This window comes from Triticum dicoccoides, chromosome 4A (genome assembly GCF_002162155.2).
Source record: "Triticum dicoccoides isolate Atlit2015 ecotype Zavitan chromosome 4A, WEW_v2.0, whole genome shotgun sequence".
Taxonomy (NCBI): domain Eukaryota; kingdom Viridiplantae; phylum Streptophyta; class Magnoliopsida; order Poales; family Poaceae; genus Triticum; species Triticum dicoccoides.
Window position 1 is genome coordinate 296,044,920 of NC_041386.1, and position 23,748 is coordinate 296,068,667.

The following is a 23,748-nucleotide window of genomic DNA, read 5'->3' on the forward strand; positions in this document are numbered from 1 at the left end:
CCCTGGAAATTTGCGAGGAAGCGTTCGCGCATCTCGCCCCAGGAGGAGATCGATCCCGCGGGCAGGCTCAGGAGCCACGAGCGCGCGCCATCCTTGAGGGCCATGGGAAACTAGTTCTCCATGACCTTTTCGTTGTCGCTGGCCGCCTTGATGCTTAGCTCGTAGAGTTGCAGGAACTCGGCAGGTTCGGGGTGCCGTCGTAGCGCGGGGGCAGGTTCAGGAGCCACGATACATGCCGCATGGACGGACCCATACAACTTGTTGATAATGCAGCCCATGGGGCGCCCCAACTGAACAAACCAAAAAGTGTCACTTGGCACCACTGCTGAAGAAGAGTTGGGGTAGCTGAAGATGCATGTCGTAGAAGTCGTTCCTCATGAGTCATCCAACTCTTGAGCCTTGCGAGGCTCCAGACGCCCGGGGGACTCGCGAGGGTCCGTCACCTCCTCCGTATGGACCGCCTTGAGCCTGGCCTTGTGAGCCTCCAGGACGACCCACATGTGGTGCTGGTGCGCAGCAGCTGCGCACGGTAGATCGAAAGGCATGTGAACATAGCTGTGCGGGGGGCCCTCACACCGGCCAACATGGGACAGCCAGAAGTGCTCCTGAGAGGCGGCCCTGTTGTGATAGCCTGGCTTATTAGGGATGATAGACTACTCATATCAATAAGGAATTCATTTTCCGGGAGCCCATTCAGAAAGAACTCCAAACTTAAGCGTGCTCAGCTTGGAGTAATTTCATGATGGATGACCGACCACGAAGTTTCTCCCGGGTGCGCACAAGTGAGGACAAAGTGCATAGAAAAGACAAGTATTGATCTGTGGGGCCAGTCTAGATCCCGCCAGGAGTAACGACCACCGGCGGGTGTGTCTGGGATGTTACATCTGTTGAGCCTTGGATGTTGACGCAGGCGTGAAGCTCGCTGCCCTCGCCAACGGGAGGGAGCTGCGTTAGGTGGGGTGGGGCTATGCTCGCCTCGCATGGCTCTCGCTTCCTGAAGCTCCTCGATTTCTTTGGTATGAACTCCTGAGCATCCGACGCCTCACGGCCTGTGCTCCTCTCGCGGAAGCGCACATTGAAGCACACCCCCACATGGTGCCCGAACTCCTAGCTAGCGACGCTGGCCAGGTCGGGGGCCCACCAGAGGAGAGCCCCCTAGCCCAACCTGGGAGGGGCGCTGGGTGCGCCTTCCTATGCGAGAGGGGAAGGTGCCCCATTAGTGGGCACGAGGCGAGAGGCACAATCGTCAGACGTCCCATCCTCCTAAGATCCTCGACGGAGCAGCTGCTTCTTCTTCTTCTTGGGGATGACCTCCGGGGGTAGATGGCATCTTCGTCATCTGGGTTCTCGACCGTGATAGCTTGGTAGGTGCGTTCGAGGGACCACACCGCATCCTTATTGTCGCAGGCGACCGTGATGATGTCATCGCGCCTTGGCATCTTGAGAGCATTGTAGCCGTGGTGAGTCGCGACCATAAACTTGGCCAAAGATCGATATCCAAGGATGGCGTTGTATGGGAGGCGAATGTGGGCGATGTCGAAGTCGATGAGCTTAGTGTGCTAATTGTCGTGCTTACCAAAAGTGACGGGGAGGCAGATCTGCCCTATGGGGACGGTGGAGCTGTCGGTCACCCCCGAGAAGGCCCAGGTATGCTGAAGCTGGTTTTACGACATTTGGAGCATGTTGAACGTCTTGACGGAGAGAACATTGAGCCCCGCACAGCCATCGATAAGTGTCTTGGTGACAAGGACGTTGCTGATGGTGGGTGTCGGTGTAAAAACCGGTGGATCTCAGGTAGGGGGTCCCGAACTGTGCGTCTAAGGCGGATGGTAACAGGAGGCAGGGGACACGATGTTTAACCCAGGTTCGGGCCCTCTTGATGGAGGTAAAACCCTATGTCCTGCTTGATTGTTCTTGATAATATGAGTAGTACAAGAGTTGATCTACCATGAGATCGAGAGGCTAAACCCTAGAAGCTAGCCTATGGTCTGATTATCTGTTGTCCTACGGACTAAAATGCTCCGGTTTATATAGACACCGGAGGGGGCTAGGGTTACACAAGGTCGGTTACAAAGGAGTAGATATACATATCCGCATTGCCTAGCTTGCCTTCCACGCCAAGTAGAGTCCCATCCGGACACGGGACGAAGTCTTCAATCTTGTGTCTTCATAGTCCAACAGTCCGGCCAAAGGATATAGTCCGGTTGTCCGGAGACCCCTAATCCAGGACTCCCTCAGTAGCCCCTGAACCAGGCTTCAATGACGATGAGTCCAGCACGCAGTGTTGTCTTCGGTATTCCAAGGCGGGTTCCTCCTTCGAATACACCACAGAAGAGTTTGAATACAAGGATAGTGTCCGATCCTGCAAAATAAGTTCCACATACCACTGTAGAGAGAATAATATTTCCACAAATCTAATTTGCTGACATGTTTTGCCAGCATGAGATGATGCCATGGCCCGGTAATTATTCGAACCATTTTTATTTAACCAGCCCCGCACATAACGCGAGGTGGTTTCTTGACACGTCTTGTCAAAGCAAAGATCGTGTTCCCATTATTACGGGATTCTCATCAATACAAGCGTGGGTAACCCAACCGCGCCATCAATTACGGCGCTTGGGGGATAAGCGAGTTTTACCAGGCTAGTGGGGCCGCATAGTTCAGTCCGACCTTATAAAGGGATAAGATCTCACCTTTTTCTTCCCACACCTTCTTCCTCCTTGCTCATCCATTCTCGCGCACTCGAGCTCCAATGCCCAAGTCCACATCCTTCTCCTCAACTCTCTCCAAACATGTCTGGAGCGGGAGGCAAGTGGATGGCCTCCTCCGTCACGGAGGGACACATCAAAAAGCTACGTGGAGCCGGATACTTAGCCGCGGATATCGCGCACCAGCTGCCAGCCGCGGGGCAGGTCATCCCTACCCCAGAACCTCATGAAAGGGTGGTTTTCCTCCCCACTTCGTCCGCGGACTAGGGTTTCCCCTCCATCCATTTGTCTGCGGCCTCATGTTCTATTATGGGCTGGACTTTCATGATCTGGCCCCGAACTTCATCCTCAACATCTCGGCGTTCATCATCGTGTGCGAGGCCTTCCTCTGCATCTGGCGCCACTTCGGCCTATGGATGAAGACGTTCAATATCAAGCTGAAGGTGGTGGGAGGCCAACAAGCGGAATGCGGCTTGAGGGCTCCTTCGTGGAGACCATAAAGGGGTGGCAATCGGGGTGGTTCTACATCACCGAGCCGCGTGACACCAACTGGGTGGCGGCTCCTGAGTTTCAATCTGGAATCCCCACACGGCTCACTTCCTGGAAGGAGAAGAGCCTGTCCTGGGGTTCATCGCTGGAGCTGGACGGACTCCAGAAGTGTATCCGAAACATGACAAGCAAGAAACTTAGGCTTGTCAACATAGTCCATGTCATGCTCTTCCGCCGGATCCTCCCGTGTCAACAACGGGACTTCAACTTATGGGGGTTCGACCTGGCCCAGCACCAGACTCTCAGCGAGCTCTTCGACACGACGCACAAAGACGTCTGGAGGGTGCTGTTCAAGGGCGCCAAGGTCCCTCCTTCTCTTACCGAGGACCGCGGGCTAAGTGCGAAGCGCCATGCAAATACGGTAAGTTCTATACATCTATCAGGGTGATTTATTTCCCATATATTAACCATGTGTGGGGTCTGAGCTCCCATGCCTTTGACAGGACTGGGTGGAGACATCGGAGCACATCAACTGTCCGGCCCTCTACCTGAAGACCCTGCGGACGCTCTCCTGACGGAGATGCAGACTCCAGCTCCTTATGAGGTGCCGGACAAGACCAAGAAGAAGGCCAAGGGAACCCGAAAGAGTTCCCGACGCCAGGTGGTATCGGACTCATCGTCCGATAACACCGAGACACCCTCCTCCCGTGAAAACGAGGAGAAGGATGATGAAGATTCTCCCCCTCCATCCGGGGGAGACAAGAAAAGGAAGGCCGCCCCAACCGGGGAGGCCGAAGGGTCCAAGAAGGGATGGACTCTCCTTCCGGACTGCTCCACCACCGCCGCCGACGGCGAAGATGAGTGGCTGCTCAGGGCCAAGCCCCTGGCGAAGTCGTAAGTATTCGGATACCAGAGTAACTCATAGTATACCTTTGTCGAACTGCTTCTCCGAACGTCGAATATGATTATGCAGTCCGCCCCAAGCCCGTATCGATGTATCATCGTCGGACGGTTCCTTGGACTCGTCAGACATGAATAGTGATACACCTCGAACTGCCTCGCCCCTTGCCCGACGGACAATGCCGAGGTATTGTCTCAAGGGGCATCGAGCTGGGGGGAGACAATCCTGGAGGCGCCTCAGGGCGACCTTCCAGACTCCAGGAGTAAAGGGAGCAAGGCTCCCGGGGGCTCCCAGTTCGGCCCTCAGCCGAACACCACGCCGGAACCTCCAGTGGTTCCGGACTCGGGCAGGCGGCCCCCTTCCAAAAGGGGCAAGACGCCCGTGCTGGTGACCTCTGTCCATCCAGAGGCACCGGACAACCTGCTGGGAGCGCTTCGCGGCGCTTCCATCGATGAAGAGCACCGCACTATTATGAGTGCGGTGATCAAGAAGGTTCAGTCCGCCAAGAGCAGACAGACTGAAACCTGTGCCAGCCTTCTAATAGGCTTTGAGGTAAGTATTTAAAATATAGGAAAAATATTACCACATAGACAGTAGCCCCTGATGCTCTGTTTGGTGTTCACAAAGAAAAGCCGAATAGAGGATCAATAATATCTGTAGGAGTCTAATATAAGTATGTCTGTATGCGTACGCAGGCTTCACTGCTGACCTTTGCCGCATTGACTATGAAGGTCCCCGCACTGAAGCAGGACCTCGAGGGGTCCGAGAAAGAGCTCGGCCTTGCCAAGAGGCAGCTCGAGGAGAACAAAGGTAAGTAATACCTTGTCTATATATAAAAGAAAATGTGGTTGCGAAATGTCAGGATCATCATGAATGTGCCAGGGGCCACGACCGAAGTGGCGGCCCTGAAGCAAGCGCTGTCCGAGGCCGAAGACAAAGCGGCCAAGGAGCACACCGAGCGGGAAAGGCAAGAGGCACGGGTGGGCGAGGTGCAGCAAGAGCTCCAGGCTCTCGTGAAGAAGCACGAGACTTTGGAGCTTGACTCGAAAACGCGAGAGTCCGAGCTTGCCGCGGCCCTCGAGAGCACAAAGCATGCCAAGGCCGAAGCCCAAAAGGCCCTCTAGGAAATTGAGGCGATGAGGAAGATAGCGGCGGGTGAGGCATTCAATATGCAAAGCAAGCATGTGAAAGTGAATTACTTGTTACTTACCCGAGTCCGGAGGTCTCTAGGAGCATTCACAGATTTGCCGCGCAGCGTGTCAGATGCCACGAAGTATGACCAGGCCGAGGAGCGAAGCTCGACGGAGAAGTTGTTCTAGTCTTAGTATACTAGGACCGAACACCCGATGCCTATGAGCGACCAGCTGAAGCAACTGGTGAGCTGCACAAGGCGGCCGAACAGGCCATGAAGGGCTTTATAGTCCGGATGTGGCCTGGTGACTCCCTTCTCAGTAGCTACTTCGGCCTGGTGAGGCGGCTTGTGGATGCCTGCCCATGGCTGGAAGTCAGCAAGCGATCCGTCTGTATCGAAGGTGCCCGCCGGGCTTTTGCCCGTGCAAAGGTGCACTGGGCCAAGATGGACGCCAAGAAGCTGGTGAAGGAGGGGCCGCCGCAGGGCAAGGAGCATCGCCACCCTGAGATGTATTATGAGGGTGTCCTGAAGGGTGCCCGTCTTGTAGCGGACGAGTGTGCGAAAGATGTAATATTTGAATGAACTTGCTCATGTGATCCTGTATTATGAAAACTTGTTCATATGCGCTATGCAACGCTTGTTTGAATTTAGAATATTACCTTCTATTCGGCTGTTTTTCAAATCTAAGATATGGCTAGTCATCAGCTTCTGCCCCCATGCCACGAGTGTTCGGGTGTTCGGGATAAACCTGAGCACTCTTTTTCCCACTTTTGGTTCCTTCGAGGGAGGTGCTCAACACAACGAACAAGGCAATCGGACTATAATGCTTTATCACTCTCACTTAGCCATAGAATTCTATAATTTTAAATTTTTGCAAAGCCCCTAGTATTCGGAAGGCCGAATTTGGGGCGCTATACACGCCTTAAGCCGGATAAAGCCGACTCCTTGGTCTAAGCGGCATAACTCTTTAGGGACTCGAAACCTCTCGAACAGCGACCAGCTCTCGCCTTATCATGACAGCCAGTTTTAGCTTTCTCTACTGAGGTGCTTAGCCTAGCTGAACCGGGGCACAATCGTAGTAGTTCTCCCAGTGCTACCTTAGCCGATATAGCGGAACGTAAGGTACCAAAACATGGGAGCCGGGCAAACCCAACTATTGACCCAAGACAAGATTCAGAGCTGATGCATATAATGCTATAAGTTCGGAGTGCTGCACTATCAAAAGTGTTCGGACTTCTCACACCGTATTATGGGGTATGCTTAAGCCCCTAGCGTACTTGTCGTACCAGAGTGTACGGATGCTGGATGTCATGAATGAACACACACACACACACACACACACACATATATATATATATAAAGAAGAATAGAGAATGCGATAATAGTCTAGTGCTATGCATTGTTTATTCAAAAAGGTGCATTAAAGCAGAATGATACAAGTAGTGCGATAAGAAGAAAGTAGGACTATTTGACATGTCCCCTTCAAGGGCAAGCTGAGGAAAGGTATTTAAAGCAAGTATTTCACTCGTTATCGGAATCCACCTGGGAGTTCAGTGGTGCGACGTAGCTTTCTGCCTCCTTGGTTGCTGCATCATGTGTCCGGCAATCATACTGCCGAACAGGGTTTCCAGAGATTAAAGTCCTGAAAGAGAGAAAAATAACAAAGTGGGAAGCCCCTAGTGTGGTTGAGCCGCGTCTTGGGGCGTGCCGTAGTCGTGCCCCCTTCGCCACCTGTGCCCATGGTATTTTCAATGCGTGATTGTGTATGTGTGGCACGGATTTCGCCGTTTGGCTGGGGCTGGGGCGGGGGCCGCATTGCTATGCGTGCTCGGAACGTGCCAGGCGGTCTTGTTGCCGATTACTCCGGGTGCGCTTGAAGGTGTCTGGGTCTTTAATCGCTGAACTGGTGGATTGCCTTAAGAGGCTGCTTTGCGCTTCTGCTACGAGGGTCGTAGTGTGCTCCTCTGTGCGGAGAGAGCGCTCTGTGTTTCCATTGACTGTGATGACCCCCCGAGGTCCTGGCATCTTGAGCTTGAGGTATGCATAATGCGGTACCGCATTGAATCTCGCAAATGCGGTTCGCCCGAGCAGTGCATGATAGCCGCTGTGGAACGGGACTATATCGAAGATTAACTCCTCGCTTCGGAAATTATCCGGGGATCCGAAGACCACTTCCAGTGCGACTGAGCCTGTGCAATGGGCCTCTACACCTGGTATGACGCCTTTGAAGGTCGTTTTTGTGGGTGTGATCCTTGAGGGGTCTATACCCATTTTGTGCACTGTGTCCTGATAAAGCAGTTTTAGGCTGCTGCCGCCATCCATAAGGACTCGAGTGAGGTGAAATCCGTCAATGATTGGGTCTAGGACTAGTGCGGCGAATCCATAATGACGGATACTAGTGGGGTGGTCCCTGCGATCGAAGGTGATTGGACAAGAGGACCATGGGTTGAACTTTGGGGCGACTGGCTCCAAGGCATATACGTCCCTTAGCGCACGCTTTCGCTCCCTCTTGGGGATGTGGGTTGCGTATATCATGTTCACCGTTCGCACTTGTGGGGGGAACCTCTTCTGTCCTCCGATGTTCGCTGCCCACATCTTTGTTTTCGGCGTTTAACTTGCCGGCCTGCTTGAACACCCAACAATCCCTTTGGTGTGGTTGGCTGGCTTGTCAGGGGTGCCGTGTATTTGACACGAGCGGTCGAGTATACGGTCCAAACCGGATGGGCCCGGAGTGTTTCTTTTGAATGGCTTTTTCCGCTGACCGGGTTTAGAGCCCTTGAATCCGGCATTGACTGTCGTATCCTCGGTATTGTCGTTGTTGATGCGGCGCTTGTGTTTGTTTTGACGTGACCTACCATTGCCATCCTTGGTATCCGAAGTACCATGGTTCTTTGATATGTTATTATTGCGAGCCAGCCAGCTGTCTTCTCCCGCGCAAAAGAGGGTCATTAGTGTCGTGAGGGCTGCCATAGATTTCGGCTTTTCCTGGCCAAGGTGCCGGGCGAGCCACTCGTCGCGGATATTGTGCTTAAAAGCTGCTAGGTCCTTTGCATCCGGACAGTCGACGATTTGATTTTTCTTTGTTAGGAACCGTGTCCAGAATTGCCTAGCCGATTCCTCTGGCTGTTGGATTATGTGGCTCAAGTCATCGGCATCTGGTGGTCGCACATAAGTCCCCTGGAAGTTGTCGAGAAATGCGGCTTCCAGATCTTCCCAACAACCAATGGATTCTGCTGGCAGGCTGTTGAGCCAATGCCGAGCTGGTCCTTTGAGTTTGAGTGGGAGGTATTTGATGGCGTGTAGATCGTCACCGCGGGCCATGTGGATGCGCAGGAGGAAGTCCTCGATCCATACCGCAGGATCTGTTGTGCTGTCATATATTTGATATTTACGGGTTTGAAACCTTGTGGGATTTGGTGATCCATTACTTCGTCTATGAAGCATAGGGGGTGTGCAGCGCCTCTGTACTGGGCTGTATTGCGACGCAGCTCAAATGAGTCTTGTCCGCTGTGTTCGGCCCGGCCGGACTTACTTTTACTGTATCCGACGTGACGGTTATCGTCTCATATAGTGGCGTGCCCTCACGATCCGTAGATTGATCTTGTGTGTTTTGCTTTGTCCTCCAATACGTCGCGTAAGTCTGGCGTATTTCCCCATGTCCTGACATTTTTATTTGAGTGACGTTGGGGTGCGGGCTGAGCTTTTGGCTGAAATGCCTCTCTGTCGCGGCCACGAGGTGGCCGATCAGCCGTGTCATACGCTGGAGATGTAGGGTTTGGTGCTTCCTCCTCCAGTCGGGGTAGCAACCTGCGCTTTGGGTAACACTTGGAGGGGCGTTCGAGTTTATATTCCTCGGCCGCAAGGACTTTGGTCCATCTGTTGGCTAGCAAATATTGATCAGCTTGAAGCTGTTGTTGCTTTTTCTTAAGGCTATTTGTCGTGGCTATAAGCCGGCGCTTGAAGCGCTCTTGTTCGACGGGATCCTCAGGCACGACGGATTCGTCATCGTCGAGGCTTGCCTCATCTTCGGAGGGAGGCATGTAATTATCATCCTCCGCCTCTCCATCTGCCGCTCTCTCTGGAGGGCTGGCTTCTCCATCCTCCTGCTCTAAATCTTGCTGGAGGGGATTGTTGTCGTCTTCGGCACTGTCCGGAGTGCTATTATCTCATGTGCCGGTGTCACCGCTTTTGCTTTGGCGAGACTTAGAGTGGCGTCGCTGACGTTGGCGCTTGGGTTGCTTCTTGGAGGGGTCATCCTCGGCTGTCTCGTCGCCATTGCCTTCTTTGGGTGTGTCCACCATGTATATATCATATGATGAGGTGGCTATCCAGTGCCCTGTGGGCAGTGGTTCCTCTTTGTCTCCCGCATCATCGTCCATACCGTCGATGTCTTCGGAGTCGAAGTCGAGCATGTTGGTTAAATCGTCGGCAGTGGCTACTAAGTGGGTGGTGGGTGGGCGGCGAATTTCTTCGTCATCCGCATCCCAATCCTGTCGGACATAGTTCGACCAGGACTCTCCTGACAAGGAGAGAGACCTTAATGAGTTCAGTATGTCACCGAAGGGCGAGTGCTTAAAAATATCCGCGAAGGTAAACTCCATGATCGGTGCCCAGTCAGATTCGATAGGCACGGGCGCTGGCGGTTCGGAGTCCGTGGCCGGGGAGGAATCCGGTAGTTCGGCGTCACGGCTCCCGTGAAGGGTAAGGTCGATACTCGGCTCGATCGCTGATGAGAGTGCCGCCTCCATGGCGGGGTCTATCCACCTGTCCATGGATGGCGCAACTGGCTCCGAATTGAGGGTCGGAGCGGTTGCCGGCGCGATCTCCTGGACACTGTCCGATGGCAGAGCTAAATCATGCTCATCGTGACCGTGTGGCGCACTAAGCAAGGGCTCGAATCCGTCGAAGATCAAGTCTCCACGGATATCGGCCGTGTAGTTTAAGCTTCCAAACCTGACCTGGTGGTCAGGGGCGTAACTCTCGATCTGCTCCAGATGGCCAAGCGAGTTGGCCCACAGTGCGAAGCCGCCGAACACAAAGATTTGTCTGGGGAGAAAAGTCTCACCCTGAACTGCATCGCTATCAATGATTGAAGGAGCCATCAAGCCTAATGATGAAGACACAGAGGAACTCTCAGTGAAAGCACCAATGTCGGTGTCAAAACTGGCGGATCTCGGGTAGGGGGGTCCCGAACAGTGCATCTAAGGCGGATGGTAACAGGAGGCAAGGGACACGATGTTTTACCCAGGTTCGGGCCCTCTTGGTGGAGGTAAAACCCTACGTCCTGCTTGATTATTCTTGATAATATGAGTAGTACAAGAGTTGATCTACCACGAGATCAGAGAGGCTAAACCCTAGAAGCTAGCCTATGGTATGATTGTCTGTTGTCCTACGGACTAAAACCCTCTGGTTTATATAGACACCGGAGGGGGCTAGGGTTACACAAGTTCGGTTACAAAGGAGGAGATATACATATCCGTATTGCCTAGCTTGCCTTCCACGCCAAGTAGAGTACCATCCGGACACGGGACGAAGTCTTCAATCTTGTGTCTTCATAGTCCAACAGTCCGGCCAAAGGATATAGTCCAGCTGTCCGGAGATCCCCTAATCCAGGACTCCCTCAGTGGGCGAGCAGAGCACCGGGAGCATGCCAGCAGTGACCGCGCACTTGAGCTAGTCAGTAGAGTCGAAGGTGATGGCGTATTTGGACCACCTGAGCGAACGCGACGCCTCGAGCGTGGGAAGGGCCGCGTTCACCTTGCGAGCGAACTTCTTGAAGATGCGATGGGAGGCGGGTGTCTGAGCGCCGCCTAGGATGCAAGCAATGGCATGAGGCTCTTAGAAGCCCCAGGCCCCTTCGTCTTGGTGGTGGTCATCGTTCCTCCTTTGTGGTAGCCACAACAAAGGAAGGCCAGCATTGCCTTGAGGACGGTCCTCACGAGGCTGATCCCTCCCAGCGCCCTCACGAGGCCGGCTCTGTCAGCGATCCTCATGAGGCTGATCATGCCAGTCCTAGCGGGGGTCGTGTTTGTCCCAGCATCCCCCACCTTGGCCTCCTCCACGGCCATAGACGCGGTGGTTGCGCTCAGGGTGCCGGTCAAGGCGCCCATGTCGGATGGCCCCGAGCTCTTGGCAGTCATTGGTGTTGTGGTTGTGCATGTTGTGGAAGACTCTGGGTGGTCGCCGCCGTGCTTCATCATAGGTTTGACCGCGAGCCCAACTGGGCCCTTGCGCTTCACATCCTTGGCGGTGGCCTTCTTATCTTCTGAATCGGCCTTCGAGAGCTCAAGGAGGGAGAAGCGACCTTCCTCGGCCCTCGCGCATCTGGTTGGCATGTTGAAAATCTCCAAAGCCGAGCACAGGTCCTCATGTATGGCGAGCTATTCCTTCATCTTGATATCCTGGACGCCCTCAGTGAACGCCGAAATGATGGTCTCATCCGACACCTTGGGAATCTTGAGGCGAACGTTGGTGAAGCGTTGGATGTATTTGTGCAAGGTCTCCCCTGGCTGCTGCTTGATGCACCACATGTCACACGTAGCAGGGGCACTGTCGTGAGTGCCCTAGAAGTTGGCAATGAAGCGCTCTCGCATTTCATCCCAGGAGGAGATCGATCCCGCGGGGAGGTTCGGGAGCCATGAGCGTGCTCCATCCTTGAGGGCCATGGGAAACAAGTTCACCATGACCTTCTTGTTGCCGTTGGCCGCCTTGATGCTCAGCTCGTAAAGCTAGAGGAACTCGGCAGGGTCGGGGGTGCCGTCATAGCGTGGAGGCAGGTATGGCATGAAGTTCCCAGGCCAGACGACGCGGCGGAGCTAGGGGTGAATGCGCAGCAGCACGCTGCGCTCACGGGAGCCTGCCGTAGAGGGGGATCCTGCTCTTGGCACTCGCACACCACCGCCTCGGGCAGCACGCGGTCTTGACATGGCGGTGCTAGGAGCGCATGCGCCTCTCATTAAGGCCATTGCACCACTTGGCAGCTTTCTTCATCGCGTGCCAGCGCCCTGCGTGACGGGTCGCGTCGAGGGGCCTCGCGCCTTGGCTCGAGGATGGCATCTTACCTGGGAGGTGGAGGAGGCGCACCGTGGGCCACGTTGCCCACAAGAGGCGGCAGGGGAGGCAGCGAGGGAGATGGCGCAGGGGCCTCCCCAGCGGCGCTAACAAGCTCGGCGACGCGGTCCAGCCAGTCCTTGTGGAGGTCATCGGTTGGGCGATAGTAGAAGCTCGCGTGCCATGAGCAACGCAGGCTACGCGTTCACCGGCCCGTGACAAGCATGGGAAGATGAAGCAACCATCGAAATGGGCGATGGAGTGGCGGTGCGTCCATCAAGCCGCATAGAAGGCTGCAGCGACGAAGCCTGCTGCTCGTGGGCCGCGGTGCCGGTGGTGGTGTTTTCCATGGGCGATGAGGAAGGACAGGGGGCGCCGTCGCCGCAGGTGCTGTCTGGGTGACACGGGCAGTGAGGGCAGCCCAGCGCTCAGCACGAACTCGACGAGCGTCGACCATGAGGATGGCAGAATGGTGGCGAATCAGCCGGTGGGAGAGAGGCTCCAATGCACCCCTACCTGGTGCGCCAAATATCGGATTCGCTACTCCGCAGACCCAAGATAGGTTCAAACTCTGGGGTGCGTGCAAAGAACTCAATCTCCCCAGCCTACCAACTCGCCACTCACACAGCCTAGCTCGATGAATGGGAAGGGAAAGAAACATGGTAGTTTACCCAGGTTCGGGCCACCTTGCGGGATAAGACCCTACTCCTGCTTTGTGGTGGATTGGCCTCGTGGTGGGCTAAAGATGAACTAGTACAACGAAAGAACTACCTCAAGAGGTCTGTTCTTGGGTTGGTGTGAGCCAAGGAAGGAATGGATTCGATCCCCCTCCCATGGTGCTGGCTAACCTATATTTATAGTGGCCTTGGTCCTCTTCCCCCAAAATGAAGATGGGAGAGGATCCCAAAACGGCCAAGTTTGATGGGAGACAAATAGTACATCTTATCCTGATGAAAGGTGGCCTTTTCCTGCAAAGCTTCTGGTCGTCACGTCGTGGTGAGCTCGGTGATGACCTCCCTCCTGGCGGGCTTGGTCTTGTAGCACGAAAATGGAAACCTTTGGCTGATTCCTCGAGACTCTGCGCCTGCACTTGCTTCCTTATCACCAAAGAGGAAACCTGTTGTACTGCGCCCGCTGGTGCCCTCCTAGCCGTGGTCGTCATGGCTTACGTTATCCAGACCTCATGAGATGGGCGCTTGCATAGGAATCTCTGCTCCTCAGGAGCCAGCCTACGGAGGCCGCTCCCTCTTGAGGTCTTTGTGTTGTCCGCCTCGCGAGGCTTGGCCCCTTGCGAGGGTCTTGTATTGTCGATGCTGAAGATGGGCCATACCAGGCCGTTGATGGAGCCACGCCGTGGGCTGCAGGCAGGTAAGTCTGGGTACACTGACTCCCATAATGCCAACAGGTGCTTCATCTTGATTGCCTTGCCGCAAGGAAGGTGTGTGCCCCGTAGTTGCGCCCGTAGCAAGGGAAGCTAGGGGCCATGATTCACGCTGGAACAGGCGCCATCATCGCGGCTGCGCCCTTCAGCGAGGTGTAGGGGTGGAGGAAGAACATTCTCCCCACCTGCACATTGTGGAGCGTGGCCGCCTGGGTGTTGCTGATGTTGTCTTCCTCCGGCAGCTCCTGCTCCCACCTCAGCCATAGGGGGAACGGTGATGGCACCGCCTTCACCGGTCATGTTCCCCGCGGCATCTGTGTCCCCCGATGCAACCATAGCTCCCACGAGATCAGAGGCTACATGCGAGGGGGCCCTCGAGAATGAAGGGTGGGCTGCTATGCCAGACTTGTTCTTGGGCGCCATGGATAATGAAGTCGTTGATGAAGAAGACCGTGATGAAGATTGATGCACTGCTTATGACCTCGGATTCGCACAAGTGCTCCCCCTACCTGGCGCTCCATAGATGTCGTGGTTCAACATGATCACCTATGGGGCCATCGGCCCCTTTGTGGTTCGGACTTTACAAAAAAGAGAGGCCAAAGAAGACCACAACAAAATAAAAGAGTCCAAAGAAGCCCACCAATGAATTATGAGAGGAGAGAGAGAAGGGACAATGTTACTATCCTTTTTCCACACTTGTGCTTCATAGTAGCATCATGATGTTCATGATAGAGAGTCTCCTATTTTGTCACTTTCATATACTAGTGGGAAATTTTCATTATAGAACTTGGCTTGTATATTCCAATGATGGGCTTTCTCAATTTCCCCTAGGTCTTCGTGAGCAAGCAAGTTGGATGCACACCCACTTAGTTTCCTTTTCATCCTTCATACACTTATAGCTATAGTGCATCCATTGCATGGAAGTCCCTACTCCCTCACATTGATATCTATTGATGGGCATCTCCATAGCCCATTGATACCCCTAATTGATGTGATACTATCTCCTTCTTTTTGTCTTCTCCGCAACCACCATATTCTACTCCACTGATAGTGCATGTCTTGATTCATGTTGCTTGCACATTGCACCGTGATTGATTGTTGTTTCGTTGCTTGTGTTGTTGCTTCGAGTAGAGCCAGGAATCGAGTTCGTGTTCGAGGACCCTGTCGAGTACGTTCACGAGGAGCAAGCTTTTGACAACCCTAAGAACATTGGAGGCAACATGATCATTACCCCTGATATCACTTCTATCTTTGCTTGCTAGTTTTTCGTTCTATCGCTATGTCGCGCTACCTACCACTTGGTTATCAAGCCTCCCATATTGCCACGTCAAGCCTCTAACCCACCTTCCTAGCAAACCGTTGTTTGGCCATGTTACCGCTTTTGCTCAGCCCCTCTTATAGTGTTGCTAGTTGCAGGTGTAGTGCAGGTTGTTCCATGTTGGAACATGGATATGTTGGGATATCACAATATCTCTTATTATATAATTAATGCATCTATATACTTGGTAAAGGGTTGAAGGCTTGGCCTTTTTCTCGGTGTTTTGTTCCACTCTTGTCGCCCTAATTTCCATCATACCAGTGTTATGTTCGTTGAATTTTTCGTCCCTAACATGGTGAGGGTCTATGGGCCCCTCTTGACAGTTCACTTTGAATAAAACTCTTCCAGTAAGGCCCAACATTGGTTTTACCATTTGCCTAATAACAACCAAAATTTGCATAGGGAGTAATTAACCTGAGGATTCTTAATCAACCCCCAGGCCAATGCTCCTCATGAGTGTTGGTCCAACTAGAACACTGTGCGGGGCTGCCCCGGGGCAGCCTGGGTTATTTTGGCACCTGTATGCGTAGCTCATCCGACGTGGCCTGAGACGAGATACACACGGCTACTATCAGGGTGTCGGCACGTCGGGAGGTCTTGCTGGTTTTGTTTTACCATTGTCGAAATGTATTGTGCACCGGGATTCCGAGTTCGATTAGAGGGTCCTGAGATGGAGGATTGTCTCCATTGATCGTGAGCTTGTCATGGGCTAAGTTGGGACATCGCTGTAGGGTTTAATCTTTCGAGAGTCATGCCCACGGTTATGTGGCAGATGGGAATTTTTAATATCCGGTTGTAGTGAACTTGAAACCAAACTCAATTAAAATGCACCAACCGCGTGCGTAACCGTGATGGTCTCTTTTCGATGAGGCTCGGGAAGAGAACATGGTGGGGCTATGTTTGAATGTAAGTAGTTCAGGATCACTTCTTGATCATTGCTAGACTACGACCATTTGCATAGCTTCTCATCTTGTTCTTACATTCGTAATTTAGCGACCATACAATGCTTAGTGCTTGCTCCAACTCCACCATATATCCATACCTTACCTTTAGGCTTTGATAGTCTTGACACCGAGGGTGATATGATTGTTGAGTCCCCTTGGCTCACAGAATACTACAAACACAGTTGCAGGTACTGATGAGACTGATGCAGGTGATGCAACTGAGCTCAAGTGGGAGTTCAATGAGGACAGTGGCCGTTACTATGTTTCCTTTCCAGATGACTAGTAGTGGCCCAGTAGGGTCGATCAGGACATAGCATGGGTGGTTGTCTTTTATTCGTTTGATTTCGTCCGTAGCCGGACTTTGTGTTCATCTTGAATGATTGCATAACTTGATGACATTTGTGTGACATTGTGGTTATTGTAAGCCAAAGCTCGTATTCTATCTATTCAATACATGAGATGAGCAAAGATACAACCACTCTTGCGACCATACCAACATGCGCTTATGCCCCAAATCGTGCCTCGACACGCATGGAGTATAGTCGCATATTGCATGTTACAGCAACCTTCTGTTCCTGTGAGATCCCATCTTGTGGCCTTTTCCGACGATCTGCTGGAGGGGGATTCGATCACGGAGGGCATCTACATCAACCCTATTGCCCTTCCGATGAAGCGTGAGTAGTTTCCCTCAGTCCTACGGGACCATAGCTAGTAGCTAGATGGCTTCTTCTCTCTCTATGTTCTTCAATACCATGTTCTCCTCGATGTTCTTGGAGATCTATCCGATGTAATCTTCTTTTGCGGTGTGTTTGTTGAGATCCGATGAATTTCGGATTTATGATCTGATTATCTATGAATATTATTTGAATCTTCTCTGAATTCTTATATGCATGATTTGATATCTTTGTATTTCTCTTCAAATTATCGGTTTGGTTTGACCAACTAGATTGGTATTTCTTGCAATAGGAGAGGTGCTTAGTTTTGGGTTCAATCTTGCGTAATTTCACCCAGTGACAAAGTAGGGGTAGCGAGACACGTATTGTATTATTGCCATCAAGGATAAAAGATGGGGTTTTCATCATATTGCTTGAGTTTATCCCTCTACATCATGTCATCTTACTTAAGGTGTTACTCCATTCTTTATGAACTTAATACCCTAGATGCATGCTGGATAGCTGTCGATGTGTGGATTAATAGTAGTACATGCAGGCAGGAGCAGGTCTACTTGACAGAGTAGTGATGTCTATATGAATAATCATTGCCTTGGATATCATCATAAATTTGCGCTCTTTTATTAATTGCTTGACAGTAATTTGTTCACCCACCGTATTACTTGCCTTCAAGAGAGAAGCCTCAAGGTAAACCTATGGCCACTGGCGCCTATTTTCCATTATATATTTTCAGATCTACAAACCAAATATAGCTTACCGCAATTTATTTCCTTTTATTTTGTTTTACGTTTTAGCAATATTTTATACCGTGAAAGGATTGACAACCCCTTTATCATGCTGGGTGCAAGTGTTTGATTGTTTGTGCAGGTGGATAGATTGGGACTTGCTTGTACCTCCTACTAGATTGATACCTTGGTTCTCTAACTAAGGGAAATACTTATCTCTAGTTTGCTGCATCACCCTTTCCTCTTCAAGGGAAAAATCAACGCAAGCTCAAGAAGTACCAGGAAGAATTTCTGGCGCCGTTGCCGGGGAGGTCTACATCAAGCCTACCAAGTACCTACCATAAACACTCATCTCCTGCATTACATTATGTTCCTTTTTTCTTCCATTTTCCTCTCCCCCACTCCTAAAATGATTTTTCAGAAAAATACAAAAAGATTTTCCTTTATATTCGCCCTTCTTCCGTCCGTCTTTTCGTTTGCTTTTTTCTTGCTCGTGTGTTAGAGCGCTTGTTTTGCTTTCATGTCTAGTCCTTCCACCATTTTTAGCACTCCTGAGAATGAGGTCCTTAATTTTAAGCAAAGGGAGGGGAAAAATTTAAAGGATGATTGATATAGAATTTGTAATGATCAGGATAGATCTAGTCGAAAGCAATCTACTACCGTTCTCTGTCACAATTTTTATGTGGGAGTTACTCCTTGTAATAGACATGTTCTAGATACCATTACCGGGAAAAATTTCTTTGGGAGCCATACTTTTGATGCTTATATTGCCATGATAGTTTTGGCAGGCCCACCACCTCCTATGGTTAATCAAACTGTTTAAACCATGGAACATGTGATGCAAAGGCTTGATATTATTGAGAATAAACTTGCTACCATAGAGCTGATTGAAAACTAGGATAAAAATATACATAATCATATTACTCAATATGGATCTAAGGTAGGAGTTACTTTAAAGAATCTAAGGGAAAATGAACGCATAGTTAATGAAAAGATAGATTAAGATTCTACTAGAATTGGCAAACTAGAAGATATTATTACCAACTTGGGTTCCGCCTTTTACTCAATTAAAACTACTCAAAATTTTCCTCCTACTAAAGCTACAAAGTTTATTTATGTTCCTAAGAATAAGGGTGAATCTTCTAATAAAGGAATCAGATATCTGAAAATGATAAATGTTCACCCTAACCTTTTCGATATTATTAAGGAACCAATTGCCATGAGTGAATTTCCAGATTTCTTGCCTAGGAGTTTGATGATTGATAAAACCAAAGAACCTCCTAAGGATTATAAGTGTGCACTTGAAGAGTTGCATACCAAAGATAACAATACCTATATCTATTGCAATATGCCTAGCTAGGGGCGTTAAAGAATAGCGCCTGTTGGGAGGCAACCCAATTTTATTATTATTCTTCTTTTTTCTGTTTTTCAATAATTTTTTCATCTAGCCTCTGGTTAGATGTGCTTTTATGTTTTAGTTAGTGCTTGTGCCAAGTAAGACCTTTGGGATGGCTTACGGTGATAGTTGATTTGATCTTGCTGAAAAACAAAAACTTTTGCGCCCAGTAAAATAATTTTCATTTTTAACATAAGCACAATGAAATACTGATTAATTTGCAAAGGATTGATATACAAATTGCCTATGTTTTCATAACTTTTTAGAATTTTTAGAGTTACAGAAGTCTTTGAGGTTTATAGATTACTACAGAATGTTCTGTTTTTGACAGATTCTGTTTTCTATGTGTTGTTTGCTTATTCTGATGAATCTATGGGTAGTATCGGGGGTATGAATCATAGAGAAGTTGGAATACATTAGATATTGCACCAATATAAATAAAGAATGAGTTCACAATAGTACCAAAAGTGTGATTTATTTTCTTAATGGATCTCATGAGTTTTCTATTGAGTTTTGTGTTGTGAAGTTTTCAAGTTTTGGGTAAAGATTTGATGGACTATGGAATAAGGAATAGCAAGGGCCTAAGCTTGGGGATTCCCAAGGCACCCCAAGGTAATATTGAAGGACAACCAAGAGCCTAATCTTGGGGATGCCCTGGAAGGCATCCCCTCTTTCGTCTTCATCCATCGGTAAATTTACTTGAGGCTATATTTCTATTCACCACATGACATTTGTTTTATTTGGAGCGTCTTGTATGATATGAGTCTTTGCCTTTTAGTTTTCCACAATCATCCTTGCTATACACACCTTTTTGATAGGTACACGCATGAATCGTGATTTATTAGAATACTATATTTTCTTCACTTATATCTGTTGAGCTAGGAAATTTTGCTCTAGTGCTTCACTTATATCCTTTTAGAGCACAACAGTGGATTTATTTTATAGAAATTGCTAAACTCTCTTGCTTCACTTATATTATTTTGAGAGTCTCTCTAAACAACATGGTAATTTTCTTTGGTTATGAATTTAGTCCTAATATGGTGGGCATTCAAGAGGGATATAATAAAAACTTTCACATAAAGTGCATTGAATACTATGAGAATTTGATTCATTATGATTGTTTTGACATATAAAGATGGTAATGTTAGAGTCATGCTAGTGAGTAATTGTGGATTGGTAGAAATTCATGTGTTAAAGTTTGTGATTCTTGTACCATGCACGTATGGTGAACCGTTATGTCATGAAGTCAGAGCATGACTTACTTATTGATTGTCTTCCTTATGCGTGGCGGTCGGGGACGAGCGATGGTCTTTTCCTACCAATCTATCCCCCTAGGAGCATGCATCTATTACCTTGTTTCGATAACTAATAATTTTTTGCAATAAGTATGTGAGTTCTTTATGACTAAAGTTGAGTCCATGGATTATATGCAATCTCACGCTTCCACCATTGCTACCGTCTCTAGTACGGCGCAACTTCCGCCGGTGCATTAAACCCACCATTTACCTTCCTCAGAAACAACCACCAAACCTGCCTATTTTGGCATTTCCATAGGCATTCCGAGATATATTGCCATACAACTTCCACCATTCTATTTATTATCACACGCTCCATCATTGTCATATTGCTTTGCATGATCAAGTAGTTGACATCATATTTGTGGCGAAGCGACCATTCATATTTTTTATACATGTCACTCTTGAGAAATTGCACATCCTGGTACACCACCAGAGGCATTCATGTGGAGTCATATATTTGTTCTAGTATCGAGTTGTAATTCTTGAGTTGTAAGTAAATAAAATTGTGATGATCATCATTATTAGAGCATTCTCCCATGTGAGGAAAGGATGAAGGAACCTATGATTCCCTCACAAGTTGGTATGAGTCTCCGGACTTTACAAAAAACATAAAAAGAGGCCAAAGAAGCCCACAAAAAAATAAAAGAGGCCAAACAAGCCCACCAAAAAGAGAGAAAAGAGAGAAGGTACAATGTTACTATCCTTTTACCGCACTTGTGCTTGAGAGTAGCACCACGATCTTCATGATAGAGAGCCTTCTATTTTGTCACTTTCATATACTAGAGGGAAATTTTCATTATAGAACTTGGCTTGTATATTCCAATGATGGGCTTCCTCAATTTTCCCTAGGTCTTCATGAGCAAGTGAGTTGGATGCACACCCACTTAGTTTCCTTTTGAGCTTTCATACACTTATAGCTCTAGTGCATCCATTGCATGGCAATCCCTAGTCAGTCACATTGATAGGCTTGATGTAGACCTCCTCGGCAACGACACTAGAAATTCTTCCTGCTACTTCTTGAGTTTGCGTTGGTTTTTCCTTTGAAGAGGAAAGGGTGATGCAGCAAAGTAGAGATAAGTATTTCCCTCAGTTAGAGAACCAAGGTATCGATCCAGTAGGAGGTACAAGCAAGTCTTCAATCTATGCACCTACACCAACAATCAAACACTTGCACCCAACGCGATAAAGGGGTTGGCAATCCCTTCACGGTCAATTGCAAAGGTGAGATCTGATAGAGATAGGTATAAAAGATTGCTAATACGTAAAACAAAATAAAAGTAAATAAAGTGCACCAAGGTATTTTTGGTATTTTTGGTTTGTAGATCTGAAAATATATAATGGAAAATAGACCTGAGGCCATAGGTTTCACTAGAGGCTTCTCTCTTGAAGGCAAATAATACGGTGGTGAACAAATTATTGTCGAGCAATTGATAGAAAAGCGCAAAGTTATGACGATATCCAAGGCTGTGATTATGTATATAGGCATCACATCTGTGTCAACTAGACCGAATCCTGCCTACATCTGCTACAATTACTCCACACATCGACCGCTATCCAGCATGCATCTAGAGTATTAAGTTAATAAAGAACCGAGTAATGCCTTAAGTAAGATGACATGATGTAGAGGGATAAACTCAAGCAATATGATGAAAACCCCATCTTTTTATCCTTGATGGCAATAATACAATATGTGTATCACTACCCCTACTTTGTCACTGGGTGAAGTCACGCAAGATTGAACCCAAAACTAAGCTCCTCCCTCACGGAAGAGAGCACTACGCGCGTATGGGTGTACAAGGGTCCGAATACTTTCTAAGGTTGTCTCGGCCCTCCTTTTATAGGTCATGGGGTTACCATAATGGCAAAACAGTCACTATCCAGTGATTAGATAGCCAAAGTGTTATCGTACCTAACTCTGCGGACTGGGCAAGGCACATTAAATGCACCACTTAGTGTCACATCAGGGATGTAGCTCGGCAAGCCTTGTCGCGCCATTCAACCACCTTCTTGTCTACCTATGTGACACGCGCTATGGATGGGTGTGATTGTGGGGTGACCTTCCTCTGAAATGGTTGCCATGTGCCAACGACAGCCACTTAATCACTTGGGGGCTGGACACCGCATCGATAAGTGACTTGCGTTGCTGTGAGGTGGAGTCATGGAGCCTTGGCGGGGAAGCAGGCCGCCAGCGTCCCGGCAACCCTTGCCGTCCTTGGAGTGGCCTTGACCTGACCAGGCTCGCCTTCCCCACAAGGGAGGGTTTTCCCTTAGTGATATCTTGTTCCTTCGGCTTGTCTTGTTCTTCTTGATCCGCCCTTAGATTTCTCAGAGAGCTATCCCTTTTGCTTGGCCTTGTCTTGGATACTGTAACCTTGCCCTTGAGCCTATGTAAAGTCCGGGCAACATACACCAGGGTTTCTAGCACCGACAACATATATATATACAGACACACACCTTGCGTATAAGTAAGCAAGCAGTTGGCCATTTTGTAGGTCAATTAAAGTCTTAGGGGGCATCATGAACAGTAGAGGGATTCATACAAACGTACTACAGCAAGCAAAACTATGCAATCATTAGCCTCATATAAACTAGATTGTGAGGGTCATGCAGTAATAGTTGGTTAATAGATTTCAAAGCTTCAGGCACACTTTGCCAGAGTAATTAAATGGTAAGGACTTTAATTATGTCAACTAATAGTTATACAAGTACTCCTACCCAACATCAGGCATCATTGTTGTCGGGGTAGACAAACAGGGGTGTATGTTTCCCATGACATGTGCACGGACAGCAGGCGTCCAACCCCGGCAGCCGAAGCTTGGCGAGGGTACAACCGCAACCAGCTCCAAGACAAGGCCAAGCTAGAGAGATAGCTCTTTGAGGAATCAAAGTGCGGATCAAGAAGACCAAGACAAGCCAAGGGAACAAGATGCAACTAAGGAAAGACCTCCCTTACCGGGTAGGCGAGCCTGGTCTGGTCGAGGCCTCACCAACAATAAGTCCTAAGATTTCCCCAGTAGGCTTGCCGGGGCCGCCAAGGGCGAGTCGCCCCGCCAAGACTCCACAGCTCCACCACACAGCGGTGCAAGTCACTTATCAGTGTGGTTTCGAGCCCCCAAGTGATTAAGTGGTTGTCATTTGGAACGTGGCAGCCATTTGGAAGGAGGATTCCCCCTATATGACACCCTCACTACTGGAATCAGCTACATTGCCATCTGCCAGCTCTTTGTCGTCCGCTAGCAGACGACAAAGAAGCTCTTTGCCATCAGCTACCCAAAAGCAGACGACAAAGAACTGGCTGATGGCAAAGACCTTCTTTGCCTTCAGCTAGTTCTTTGTTGTCCGCTAGCAGACGGCAAAGATTCTTTGCCGTCAGCTGGCAGACGGCAAAGAGGGAGGCGGCCCACACTAATGGGATGATTAGGGAAAACATAACGGGGCCCCTCTTTGCCGTCCGCTAGCAGACGGCAAAGAGTAATAAAGTGGACGGCAAACGTTTAGGTTACTAATGGCCGAGCCCCACCCCGCCCATCTCTCTTTGTTTCGATCTATCCCCCTCCTCCATGACGACCACCGCCGCCCCCTTGCCCACCTCCGCTCGCCCCGTCGCCCCACCGTCCCAACCACCCGCCGCCACCGCCGCCCGCCACCGCCCCCTGGCCCCACCGCCCCTCGCCTTGTCGCCCCCACCACCCGCCACCGCCCCAGCGCCCCGTCGCCCGCGCCGGAGCCAGGCTC